At 43.4% G+C, this 13983-nt stretch overlaps 1 protein-coding gene across 32 annotated transcripts in view; it reads left to right on the forward strand.

Annotated features, from left to right (window-relative positions):
- Positions 1–13983, forward strand: part of SIPA1L1 (signal induced proliferation associated 1 like 1) — a 437830-nt gene that overhangs the window by 13342 nt on the left and 410505 nt on the right. For 4 of the 32 annotated variants that reach the window (XM_089322259.1, XM_051826282.3, XM_089322260.1 and 1 more), the window contains one exon: positions 2102–2303. The exons of the other annotated variants lie outside the window; for them this stretch is intronic. The gene's annotated coding sequence lies outside the window, so the exon portion shown is untranslated. The remainder of the gene's footprint in view (positions 1–2101; positions 2304–13983) is intronic. 32 annotated transcript variants of the gene reach the window in all.

The raw sequence follows: 13983 nt of genomic DNA on the forward strand, positions 1-13983 counted from the left end.
AAAGGGGTGGGGAGAGAGTGAGAAAGAGAGAGACTGACAGAGATTTTTCATCTGCTGGTTCGTTCTCCACATGGCCACAATAGCCAAGGCTGGGCCAGTCTGAAATCAGGAGCCAGGAACTCCATTCTGGTCTCTCATATAGGTGGCAGGGACCCATGTATTTGAGCCATCATTTGCTGCCTTCCCCTTGTGCATTGGCAGGAAGCTGGATTGGAAGCAAAGCAGCTAGGACTCCAGCTGGCACGCTCGTAAGGGATGCCCGCAAGTGGTGGTTTAACCCACTACGCCACAATGCCAGCCCCGTGTGTTTGTTATTAATTGTCAGATCTTGGAAGAGTTCATTCATTCATTAAGTCATTCAACAAGTCTTCTATGTTCATCTATTATATGCTAAGTAATTTCTTTGTAAATGGGAGAAAGTTGAAGTTTGAATTAAATTTCCTGTTAGAGCTACAGTTAAAGTTCTGAACTTACTAGTATTATGATTTAGAGAGATTTAGGCCTTTCTTTAGATAATAGAAGTTTATGTTTTTCTTAGAAATGTTTTTCAAAGAACTGAAGAAAGAAATTTAGAGGTTTAGAGGGTTTTTTATTTTTTTAGATTTTATTTATTTATTTGAGAGGTATAGTTACAGACAGTGAGAGGGAGAGGCCGAGAGAAAGGGCTTCCTTCCATTGGTTCATTCCCCAGATAGCTGCAACGGCCAGAGCTGCACTGATCTGGAGCCAGGAGCCAGGAGCTTCTTCCTGGTCTCCCACGAGAGTGCAGGGGCCCAAGTACCTGGGCCATTTTCTACTGCTTTCCCAGGCCATAGCAGAGAGCTTGATTGGAAGAGGGGCCGTCAGGACTAGAACTGGCGCCCACATGAGATGCCGATGCTGCAGGCGGAGGATCAACCTACTGCGCCATAGAATTTTGTTTTTAACTAATTTTAGTGAGAGAATTCTGTAATAGTGGATACTTTTAGCAGTAGTTTCATTCTGATATAAAAGCAAACATCGGTGCCAGCTTTATGGCATAGCGGGTAAAACACCACCTGTGATGTGATATATTGTGTATTGGTCACTCTACTTCTGACCCCCTCCCTGCTAATGGCATGGGAAAGCAACAGAAGATAGCCCAAGTGTTTGGGCTCCTGATACTCGTGTGAGAGACCTGGAAGAAGCTCCTGGCTTGGCCATTGTGGCCATTTGGGAAGTGAATCTGTAGATGGAAGATCTCTTTCTCTCTCTGCCTTTCAAATAAATAAATAAATCTTAAAAAGTCATCAGACTGGTGTTGTGGCATGGCGGGTGAAGCCTTCACCTGTGATACCAGCAGTCCATGTAGGCATTGATTCGAGTCCTGCCTGCTCCACTTCAGATCCAGCTCTCTGCTATGTCCTGGGAAAGCAGTAGAAGATGGCCCAAGTCTCTGGGCCCATGCACCCATGTGGGAGACCTGGAAGAATCTCCTGGCTCCTGGCTTTGGCCTGGCCCAGCCCTGGCCGTTGTGGCCATCTGGAGAGAGAACCAGCGAATGGAAGATGGGTCTGTTGATCTGTCTTTCTTTCTGACTCTTGGAAAAATAAATCTTTAAAAAAGTATCATTGGGGCTGGCGTTGTGGCACAGTGGGTTAATGCCCTGGCCTGAAGTGCCAGCATCTCATATGGGCGCCGGTTCGAGACCTGGCTGCTCCTCTTCCGATCTTAGCTCTCTGCTATGGCCTGGGAAAGCAGCAGAAGATGGCCCAAGCCCCTGGGCTCCTGCACCCACATGGGAAACCCGGAGGAAGCTCATGGCTCCTGGCTTCGGATTGGCACAGCTCTGGCTGGCCATTGCGGCCAACTGGGAAGTGAATCATCGGATGGAAAACTTCTCTCTCTGCCTCTCGTTCTCTGTGTAACTCTGACTTTCAAATAAATAAATAAATCTTAAATAAATAAAGGGTAATTTACACTGAATCCTGAGAATCTTTCTTTGTAAATTTTGTAGTAGACAATCCTGAATCTAATCTTACAGGTGTTGCTACTTACATACTGTAAACTTTATTCCTGTTTCCCATGGTTGGTGTAATACTAGTGTGGGAGGTTTAGGAATACTTTTCACCTCTTCTTCTAGGTGCTTGGTTCTGAGCCTTTCAGAGCCTGGACCCTTTCGGCTGGTGGTACTCTTGCAGTCTGGCTCCATCATGTCACTGAATGCAGCGGAGTTGCACTGAAGCTCAGACCCAGAGCTGTGATAATAAGCTGGCGTTGCCCTGGCTGCCAGATAGATGTAACATTCAGAGCACCTGGTTTGAGATGTCATGGCTTTATAGAAGGTACTTCCATTTTAATTTGTTGTTAGAAATTCAAACTAGTATTGATTATGCATTGAGCAATTCAGTTATGCAGAGTAAAATTGAAGGATTTCCTCAATAAGGATTATTTTCTATTGCAAATATCGTCTCATTGTTACCAAAGAACACTGGATAATTTTGTTCTGGTCCTGGCTCTGCTGTGTGCTACCTGTATGACTTGGGCTGTTTTTCTCTTGTTTGCTGATCAACAGTGTCCATTGAACACTTCCTAGATGGCAGATACTGTTTTCTTCCTGGGTATAGCAGTGGACAGTTCTGAAATAGGAAGCCACCTGAAGATTATGTAAAAAGGGTTTCTGACTGACTCTGTAGCATAGTGAGTAGAATGGGAAAGGCACAGAGGTTCAATGGAGCCATTAGAGATTTCTAGCATTCTAGTGGTCATCTAGGTGAGATTTGGTAGCAGGAGTGGAGATGACCAATGGTGGGATTCTGGATGTGTTTTAGGTGGGGCTAACAAGAGTCCCGATGGTCCTGTGGAGTGTGATGGAGTATAGTCAAGGACCACACCAAGATTTTAGGACTGAGCAAATGGAATGGGGAGGTGGCATTTATTGAAACGGAGATGACTGGAGGAGCAGGTTTGGGTGGGGAATTGGGAGGTGATTTTGTACAGGTTGGTTTTGAGATGCAAGTTGACCTGCAAGTGAAGAAGTCAAGGAGGCAGTTCAGCAGGTTTTCTCATCTGTGAAGTGGGGGAAGGTGTCTGCCCTTCTCAGAATTCTTGATCAAATGAGGGGAAAATATCTTTAAAGGTATGGAGACTGATGTTTGGCCTAGTTAAGATGGCTGATACCTAGATGTTGGAGTCTTACATCTGAGTACCTGGGTTCAAGTCCTGGCACTGGCCCCTGATACCAACTTCCTGCTAACGAAGACCTTTGGCAGTGTTGATGGTGGGGAGGGAGGGATCCTTGCCATCCAGGTAGAAGACCTGGATTGAGTTCCTGGTTTTGGACTGGTCCAACCTTTGCTGTTGGAGACATTTGGTAAGACACCAGTAGATGAGAGCTCTGTGTCTGTTTCTGTCTATGTCTGCCTCTCAAATAATTTAAAAACAAAGGCTCTGTCCTGTAGTGATAGCATTATTTCTGGAAAGTGAACAGTTTTTTTTTTTTTTTTTTTTTTAACGCCAACATTTAATGCATGGGTCATAACGCTAGAACATGTTGTGGAAAGTTAGCATTTGCCCTCCAAAGGCTGGTTTATTTCCCAGTAGGTGGGAAAGATTTCTGATTGGCCCATTTTGTGATTCCTGGGCAACTTCTGGGAGAGCTTGGTGTTCAGTTTATGTCAGAGGGCTTCATTGTGTGTGGAGCCACAGGAGCTGCTGCATGGAGAATGCTACCAGCCTTGCCCCTTAATCTACCAGGCTCCAGGCCAGAGTAATTTTATGTAGGTGGGAGAGTATTTTAGTAGGAGAAAAGACTCTGTTCTCACATTCTTTATTATTTAAGGCTTTCTGTAACTTGGATTAGTTAATAGCTATGGTGTAATAGGTCATATTTAATAGGGAGAACATACTCTATGTTCCTTTGTTTTCTTAAATTTATTTGAAAGATGGAGAGACAGACCTTGTATCTGCTGGTTCACTCCCCAAATGGCTGCAATGGCCAGGGCTGGGCCAGACTCAAGTCAGGAACCAGGAGCTGCTTCTGGGTCTCCCACGTGGGTGCAGGGACTCAAGGACTTGGGCCATCCTCTGCTGCTTTCCCAGGCATATTAACAAGGAGCTGGATCAGAAGTGGAGTAGGGGCCGGCACTATGGCATAGCGGGTAGAGCCGCTATCTGCACTGCCAGCATCCCATATGGGCACCAGTTCGCGTCCCGACTGCTCCATTTCCAATCCAGCTCTCTGCTATGGCCTGGGAAAGAAGCAGAAGATGGCCCTAGTCCTTGGGCCCCTGCACCCATGTGGGAGACCCGGAAGAAGCCCCCGGTTCCTGGCTTTGGATCAACTCAGCTCTGGCCATTGCTGGCATCTGGGGAGTGAACCAGCGGATGGAAGACCTTTCTGCCTCTGCCTCTCTGTAGCTCTGCCTGTATATGTATATGTATATATATATGTGTGTGTGTGTGTGTGTGTGTGTGTATATATATATATATATATATAGAATAGCTGGGACTTGAACCAGCACCCATATTGGATGCTGGTGTTGCAGATGGCTTAACTTGCTATGCAACAATGCCAGCCCCTATGTTTCTTGATTCATTGGACCTATTTATATTTTCCTAGGTTTTTTGAAAACTTTAATTTTTTTAATAGGCAGATGAAATATGTTAAATATATTTTGAACTTGCTGAATCAAAAATGTTTAAGATCTAAGAGTTTGAAAGCATCAGTCTTACCTTTGATCAGTGGTGTTTTGAATTTAGTAAATGTGTTCTCTTGGAGATAGTAGTAATAGTTGTATCCTTGCTTTGAGATATTTACTTATAAACTATACCTTTCCAGTAGCTGGGTGTTACTTTAGGATCATTTTCAGTAGAGAGATGTGGTGGTTTTAGGTTCCAATCCACAAGCGGTTTTGTACAGAAACACTACTGCTTCATTGCCCGCCTCGTTTGATCTTTGGTTGGTAAGATTCCGCTGGCCATGGGTTGTGTGTGTCCATTCCAAGTTCTGTGATTTAGAAAGGGAAGGGAAAGGCGCCTTGAGGGCCTGGCACTTGGAGTGGTTGACGGTCACTGGGATGCTGCCTCTTCAGTCTTCTTGTTGTTGAGTGGCAAGGCCGGCACTGGCTGTATTCTAGAGGAAGCAGCGGGAAGCAGGAGCCGGCTTTTCAGGAGCTGTTTTGGAGGCAGAAAGTCGTTCTCTGGTGTCTTTCCAGCAAGATGACCTCTGTGTTAGGGTTTTGGCTTTGAAGTGTGTAAGATGGGCTTTCCCATCTGTCCAGCAATCATGGTCTTTTGCTTTTCATTGAATTGGCTTACTGTGTGTTATTTTAATTCTGTAAACTGAATTACAGGTATCTAGTGTAAGATCATTTGACATAATTATTGGAAAAAAAACCCTTCAGCCCTTTTTTAAGTATATATTAGGAAATCTGGATCAATTGTAAGAAATAATTTGAAAGGTACGTGTGTATGTAGTGTAAATCTGTCTTTTCCAAGCTAAATTATTTTTATCTTTCATGTTTCCTAAATCATCTGATGGCTTATTATTTCAACCCAATCTCAAAGTCATGTGTGCTGGGGAGATGCTCTCACAGTACTTATGTGTGCCTGAAACTTCTTTTTTGTAATGATTTTGAGTTATGATTAACTTTTCATATAGTTCTCCCATTTAAAGTGTACAAGTGAACAGTTTTTAGTATATTCATAGAGTTCTGCAGCCATCTCCATGTGTTATTTTAGGACATTTTCATCACCCCAGAAAGAAGCTCCAGACCTGGTACCGCTCACTTCCCCTCAGCCCATCCTTCCTCCCTACCCCTCAGCTAGAGTCCACTAGTAATCTCCTTTCTGACCTTAGGTTTACTATTTTGGTGTTTCAGATAAATGGACTCATACTGTGTGTGGTATTTTGTGACTGGCTTTTTTCACCTAGCTCTATCAAAGCCCATAATACTTTTTGAAAGCATTTTAACTTTGGTAGTAAGGATGCAGATTTTAGATTCAAAACCAGGCACTCCCTGTCTACTGACACAGAAACTGCAGCCTGTGCTGGGACCAGAGGAAACAGCAAAATCACCATTTGCTCTGTGTGTGTGTGTGTGTGTGTGTGTGTGTGTCAGTGTGTAGCCGAGAATGAATTTGAAGCTTTCATAAACGGTATAAAGCCACCGTGGTACTAATCCACAGATGCACTCAGTACCTGTGTACCTGTGGTTACCTAAGCACCTAAGCACCTCACCTCTTCTGACCTCAGACTTGTCCTGCTTCCTCCTCAGTTTTTTCAGATACCTGCTAGAAGTTATATTCTGGTCTTACCTTTTTTTTTTTTAAATTTATTTATTTGAAAGGCTGAGAGTTACAGAGAGGCAGAGACAGAGTGAGTGTCTTCCGTATGCTGGTTCACTCCCCAAATGGCTGCAACGTCTGGAGCTGCGCTGATTTGGAGCCAGGAGCTTCCTCCAGGTCTCCCATGTGGGTGTAGGGGCCCAAGGACTTGGGCCATCTTGTACTGCTTTCCCAGACCATAGCAGGGAGCTGGATTGGAAGTGGAGCAGCCGGGACTAGAACCAGTGCCCATATGGGATGCCGGCGCTGCAGGCGGCAGTTTTAGCCACTACACCACAATGCTGGCACCTCTTTGATTTTACTGTGGTCTCATCAGTGACCAAGCCTTCCCAAATTCTTCCCATTCTTCTCATTTTCTGCTTTTTCCTATTAGTTTTATAACCATCATCTTAGAATAAATTCTTATTAATTTCTGTTTCCAGCTGGCTGTGGCATTCTTTTTGACCGTCCTGGTTCTTGTAGCCCCAGTGTCCAGGCTGTGTTGTATGATTCTTCTGTCTAATGTACACATTTAGGAACATCTGCCACCCTCACAGAGTGCAAGCGGGCCCAGTACTTGCTGTTATGACCTTCCTGTTGGGTCTCTTCTTTCCTGTTCAGACCTTTCCAGGACTGAGTCTATCAAACAGCCTGCCTTCCTTCCTTCCCTCCTTCCCTCCCTTTCTAGTTATTTATTTATTTATTTAATTAAAAGTCAGAGTTACACAGAGAGAGGGAGAGGCAGAAAGAGAGGGAGGGAGGGAGGTCTTCTATCTGCTGGTTCACTCCCCAAGAAGGCCACAATGGCTGGAGCTGTGCCAATCCGAGGCCAGGAGCCAGGAGCTTCTTCCAGGTCTCCCACGCGGGTGCAGGGGCCCAAGCACTTGGGCCATCTTCTGCTGCTTTCCCAGGCCATAGCAGAGAGCTGGATCGGAAGTGGAGCAGTTGGGACTTGAACTGGTACCCATATGGGATGCCAGCATTGCATGTGGTGGCTTTACCTGCTCTGCTGTGCCCAGGACTGAATCTTTACATCTGTAGGGCCTCTGTTATCTCCCTTCTCAGCCATTCTAATGTGCTTTGAACTGTTCATTTCTCATTTTATTTAGTTGTACTCAATTCAAAAATTGTTGAACTCTACTAAGCTCCTGCCCCACTCTCAAGTTCCTTAGCCCTCTCTTATCCCCCCATGCATATCGTGCTCCTTATCAGTGCTTTGTATCCCTGTCCCCTTGATGCAGCACTAACCCCTGCATTCTAGTCTTACTGGTATCTTTCTCATCCTTCAAGTCCCACCTCCCTGTTTATATCTTTTTCTCGTTACTCTGAAGTTGCTCTGAGTTTGCTCCTTTCTGAGGTACTGTTGTACCATGTTGTATCCTTAAATAATGTAGCATTGAATTAATGCATAGTTTATTGAGGGTGTTTAGCCCAGAGAATACTCAGCATGGACAAAATCCCTTTCACAAGAGTCAGATAGTCAAATAGGAAGAATAAGAGATTGCCTCTGCCTTCTCAGACCCCCCCTCCCCCAACAACACAATGAGTAGAATATATAATAGATTATTTGAATGAACATCAGAAAGAACGTTTCTAGTAGAATTGCTTGCAAGTGTGACAGGCCGTGATTCGCTGCTGGTTAAGGCTGGATCTTTCCTGGATGGGGCCATTGTAAAGGGCATTCAGTTCTTGGGGACTTGGTTTAGTGCTTCTCAGTCCCTATAGAGCAGCAGAATTATCTGGGGAAGTTCAGATTGAGCAGCCTGTGAAACCCTGCTTAGACCTCTGAGCCATATGACTTCTTGTCCTGAGATCCTGTGAGTGTCTCTTTGGTTTACCACATTTTTATGGAGTACCTGCATTGTGCAGCAGTGTGAAGGTTTTAGTTTTGCCTTCCTAGAACATAATGAAGGAGTTGAGGGTGATGCAGAGAGACAAGTGAAACTATGTGGTTTCTTCTCAGGTGGGTGAGGACGGGGCCATTTCTCATTTTGCGTATTTCTTTGTCTCAGATGAATGGGCACTGGTAAGTCAACCTACTTGTACTGATTTGCTCCTTGGTGTACAGCTTGTTATTTTGTTCTTTATCCCATTATTTTCATGCCACTGAATTTCTCCATTGAGAAAGAGCCACTCCCTCTTCGGTTGTTTCGTGGTAGGTTCAGCTTTTTGATTTTCTTGCTTCCTAGTAATACATTAACATTGGTAACCACTCAGAATACCTAGTATGCTAGACACTTTGAGTTGCATTATTGCTAATATTAATAAGCTTCAAGCTGGACATGAGGACTGTGAGTGGGAGGCAGGATGTTTAGTTCCTGTTAGAGATTTTTTTCTTACCTTGAAGTACATGGCAGCAGCTAGTGAGTGAAGCAATTATCTTGTGCAGTCATCTGTTGGGTCTAGAGTGCTCCAGTCATGCTTTGACTGTGTGCATAGAGTATACTGTATTGTTGGGAATGCCAGAAAGTCTGTCTGCTTATAATAGGGTAGTTAATGATCACCACCCAGTTAAACTGGTAATTTGTTTTAAACATTATGCTGTGCTGATGATACAAGCTCTCCACCCATTTCTGCAGTGGAAGGCTGGTCTTGCTGGTATAATTTAAAATACTGTATGTAATTTATTATTTGTCCATGTTATGTCACAGGGAAGAGTCCTGTACTCTTTGGTATCTTCAGTAATGGGCTGGATCTCCCAGAACTGGCATGTGAGCCATTTGTTGGTTCTTTTCTTGCACTGTTTGTAGGACTGTAGCACTTCAGAGTGACTTCCACAGGGCCCAGTTAATACCTCTTGTTGAACTCCACCAATATATTCATTCTATGTTAAGTTCTTCATTTATGGCACTCCATCTTATCCTCATGAAATTCCTGTGAAATAGGTGTTAGCAATATCTATTTAGAGATGAGTAAACTGAAGCTTCAGAGAGATTAAGTAACTTCTCTGGCCTTCATATGCTTGTCTGATTGCATTTTTCCAGGGGACATAGGCACCTCTTCCTGTTGTAGGCTTCACCAAGAACAATTAGATGGTAGATGAATGGACTTGGAGGTGAAGCTTAATGTATTTAATTTCTTCCCCTGCTGGAGTTAAGATAATGTTGTCATTGTCCTGTTTGACCACTTGAACTTCCTGAGATAGGGGGAACAACCTCACGATGGGCTCAGACCTGCTAGAGAATTCTGAGGCCTAGAGTTGTAAATTTTTCTAGTATGAACAACTAGATGAAACGTAAATATTTTTAGTCGTGGTGAAACAAATATATATCTTTACAGGATTTGTAGTAACCACAAAGTTTTTTTTTTCTAGTCAGAGCACCTTCACTTTACTTCCTTAACCTGGGCACAGGAAACTTGACACGTTTATTTTCTGCAGTAGAATGTTTTCTCATTTTGCAGCATGGATTCTGATGTGAAGTAGTCATCGCCCATTGACTTCTGCCTACTGCCCTAAAATTATGCAGTCATCAAGTCAGCATCTGCTTTGTTTTGAAATAGAAGTCTTTTAGGAGCCCAGGGGACGTATTCACAATCTGCAGATTGCTAAAGAGGTTAGTGGAACTGAAGTTAATTGAACATCCCAAAACAGGTGTAAGTGCCGTCTTGGCTTCTTCAAGTGTGCTTTGGGAAAGGACTCATTTAGTTGGTCAAACAGAACTGAAATCACTAGTAAAAGTTAACTTGAACCATGGTGAACAAAGAGGACATTTTTAATACCTTAACTTTCTTTTGAGTTGTGGGCTTTTTGTGTTTACTGAATCCAGTATACCCTTCCTAAAACTTGATGTTCAGGTCATTTTCCTGGACCAAATATTTGAGACTTCTCTTTCATGTTAAATAAATCCTCAAGATTTTCTGCTTTGGTTTATTAGATAAGGGTTTTTGGCAGCTGGAGAAGTTTTATCTTAATCCTTTGTTAGCTTTAGTGTTCAGGCTTATTTAATCTTAAGAACAAAGATTAATTTTAAAGAATATTGTTAAACGTTCTAAAATGGCAGAAATCCCCGAAGTTCTTCAATGCATTTGACTCATGGTGCACTCTTTTAGAGCTAGACACTCGCCGGTGCTATTCTTGCTTTGCCACTGCAGCAGTGAATCACCTTGTGTTTGGGTTGCAGGCTCTTCACGTTCACAATGCTATAGAACAGTACGTTAAGGACGTGCCACATTCATACCCTTCCGCTGGTCCTCAGTCCATGAAATCTGTTTCCAAATGGCACCTGAATAGTCTTCATTCACTCCACTCATGCTCTCCGAGCTGTTCGGGCCGGGTGTGGCCCGTGGTGAGGCTCTGCTGAGGGCTGTGCTAAGGAAAGTGTCGTTCTGTCCCCGGGAGGCATCCAGCTAGTGGGGCCCTCAGGAGGAATGGAGGAAAATGTTCAGCAGGAGACAGAGGAAGTCATGCAAGTGTCTGGTCTGCTTTTCTTTCTCATTATTATGAAGCCAGTACACAAGCCTCTGGACAGTTTGGGAAATACAAGCAGATAGGAAGAAGTTACAGGAGATGATAGTAACTCACAGGTTATTGTAAGGGTTCAGTGAGACACTGTATGTAACACCTTTCTCAGAGTTCAGATTTCTTTTGAAGGGATTATTGGGTGCTCTTACTGTGCTGTCATTTAGCAGGCAGCAGGCACAGTGCCTGACATAGGGCAGAGGTCCCATCCTTCTACACTCTCAGCCTTGCAGTTTTCCCAGTCTCTTTCCCTTTGATAGTTAAGGTCTCTAACAGATTTGTAAAATACATTTGCTCTGCATTGTACAGGAAAATCCCATTTCATCCGTGGTTTTCTTCGAAAAATCATTCTGAACATTATTTTTCCCGGGTGTTAGATGGGGAAAGGGGAGGGGAAGGAAAGCTGACGGCTCAGTTGTGGGTGGGGGGAGGTGACAGGGAGCAGTCAATGTGGGTATTTTCCTGCTTCCGTTTGCTCTTTGTCAGCCCTAGCAAGGACTGTACTGTGGCCAGCATGGCTGAGATTTGTGACTGTGAGCAGTGGTTAAGAGGGCAGGATGGGTACTGTGAGGGATGTAAGTGGTTCTTCTGACATGCTCTTGCCTTCCATTCACTTAATCAACAGTTGTTGAAGCTCTCCTGTGTGCAAGGCGCTGTGGATTGAAGGAATTGGGATTGAAAGGAATTGTCCATCCCATGAGATTAAGCCAAATTGATAGATAAGTGACAGAAAATTACAGCTAAGTTTTTTTCTCTTATTACTATTTTAAAAAGATCATTTAGTTTTTATTTATTTGAAAGGCAGACAGAAAAAGAGGTCACCCATTGCTGATTTATTCCTCCCAGATGCCCCCAACAGCCAGGGCTGGGCCAGGTCAGAGCCAGGAGCCAGGAGCATGGAACTCAGTCCAAGTCTCCCATGTGGGTGGCAGGAACCCAAGTACTTGAACCATAACTGTTGCTCCCATGGTGTACATTAACAGGAAGGTGGAATCAGAAGTGGAGCTGGGACTCGGACGTAGGCACTCCGGTGTGGGATGTAGGCCCACCTCTGCAGCTTGCTTCAAGTGCCAGGATAGAGGGAAGGGGCGGGGAGGCTTTGCTAAAACCGATTAAAATTGTTTTTGTGTTTGCTTTTCCCTATAGACCTTGAAGGCTAGGGCTGTGTCTTCAGCTTTACAATCCCAGAACCTAATCTTAAGTGCATCCCTGAGTAAATATTTATAAATTCAAACGTGGCACAATGACATCTAGATAGTTTATAAACGGTGTATTTAAACTATCTATAAATCTGTGGAAGTCTCAGCTCTATAAATGGAAACATCTGATAAGTCCTTGACTTCCTGGTAATTCTGTTTCTGAAGATAGATCAAAATTTGACTGTCTCCTAGTGAGAATATGGGGTGAAAGTGACTATTTTGTTTTGGCATTTTGTCATGACGGGGAGCGTGTGGAGAGACTTGATTCTGTGGCAGTTTAGAATGGGGTCTCACGAAGCTCAGAGCGGGCTGGCGTACTTGCAAGGCTGCGGAGCCATAGCAAGGGGGTGGTTTCATCCAGGTAGGGGGACTCCAAGACACTGATGTGATTTGTATGACTGGAAGTAACACTGAGAAGCAAAAATATAGCTGCCTTCTAAATAAATCAGCATGACTGTTTAGAGAAAGAAGGCAGATAAAAAAAAATACCCTGGTTGTATAATTCACATACCATAGAGTTAGCCCATTTAAAGTATACAATTCAGTGGCTTTGAGTATATTCAGACTACATGGAACTATCTCCACAGTCAGTTTTAGCACAAATTACTTCAAAAATAAATCCCATGCCCCTTAGTTTTCACCTCTCTGCCCTGACTCTCCATTCCTGCAGCCCTAAGCCACCATTTTCCGCCTCTTTAGATTTGTGTATTTTTGTTTTTTTCCATAAAATGGAGTTACTTACTATGTGGCCTTTTGTGACTGGCTTCTTTTACTTAGCATGATGTTGTCAAGATTCATACGGATTACAGCATGTATAAGTACTTTTAATTTTTTTAAAGATTTATTTATTTATTTGAAAGGTAGAGTTATGGAGAGGCAGAGAGGGAGAGGAAAGGAGAGAGACTGCAACGGCTGGAGCTGGGCCAATCCGAAGCCAGGAGCCTAGAGCTTCTTCTGGGTCTCTCGTGTGGATGCAGGGACCCAAGCACTTGTGTCATCTTCTACTGCTTTCCCAGACCATAGCAGAGAACTGGATAGGAAGTGGAGCAGCAGAGACTCGAACCAGTGCCCATATGGGATGCTGGCACTGCAGACTAGGGCTTTAACCTGCTGCACCCCAGCACCAGCCCCCTTGTAATTCTTTTTATTGTCAAATGACATTCAGTTATGTGGGTGTAACATCTTGTTTATTCACTCATCACTTGATGTACATTTGGGTTGTTGCAGCTTTCTGGCTGTTAAGAATAATGCTGCTACTCATTTATAAGTTTTGTATACCCTTGTTTTCATTTCTTTTGGGTATATACTTAAGAGTGGGGTTGTTGATTGTATATGGTAACTTTGTGTCCAGCCTTTTGAGAACTTGCCAGACTGTCTTCCAAAGTGACTACCATTTTTTCCTCCTTATGGCAGTGCATGAGGGTACCAGTTTCTCTGTATCTTTAGCTATCCTACAGGAGTGAATGATTTGCATTTCTTTAATGACTAATGATGAGAATCTTTTCATGTGTCTGGTGCCTGTTTGTGTTATCTTCTTCGGAGAAATATCTATTCAGATCCTTTGCTCATTTAAAAATTAGTTTGTCTTTTTAGTTTGAGTTGTGAGAATGCTATATATTTTCTAGATACAAGTCTTTTATCAAATGTATAGTTTGCAGATTTTCTCCCAGTTCTCTGGGTTGTTTCTTACTGTATTAGTGAGCCAGATTTTTAGTCTTGTACAGAGTAGGAAATTGCACATAATAAGCATTTTAAGAATAGGCTGACTGAACAAAATGTTAGCAAACCGAATCCAACACTACATTAGAAAGATCATACATCTTGATCAAGTGGGATTTAGCCCAGAGGGGTAAGGGTGGTTCAGCATTGCCAAGTCAATAGACATCGTAAATCGCATCAGCAGAGTGAAGAACAAAATCATACGATCATCTCAATAGATGTAGAGAAAGCATTTGATCAAATTCAGTTTCTCTTAGTGATACAAACCCTCAACAAATTAGCTGAAAGCACTTCCTTTCAGATCTGGAACAAGGTAAAGAT

Source organism: Oryctolagus cuniculus, chromosome 20 (assembly GCF_051225735.1).
Source record: "Oryctolagus cuniculus isolate XC-2025 breed Fujian yellow rabbit chromosome 20, ASM5122573v1, whole genome shotgun sequence".
Taxonomy (NCBI): domain Eukaryota; kingdom Metazoa; phylum Chordata; class Mammalia; order Lagomorpha; family Leporidae; genus Oryctolagus; species Oryctolagus cuniculus.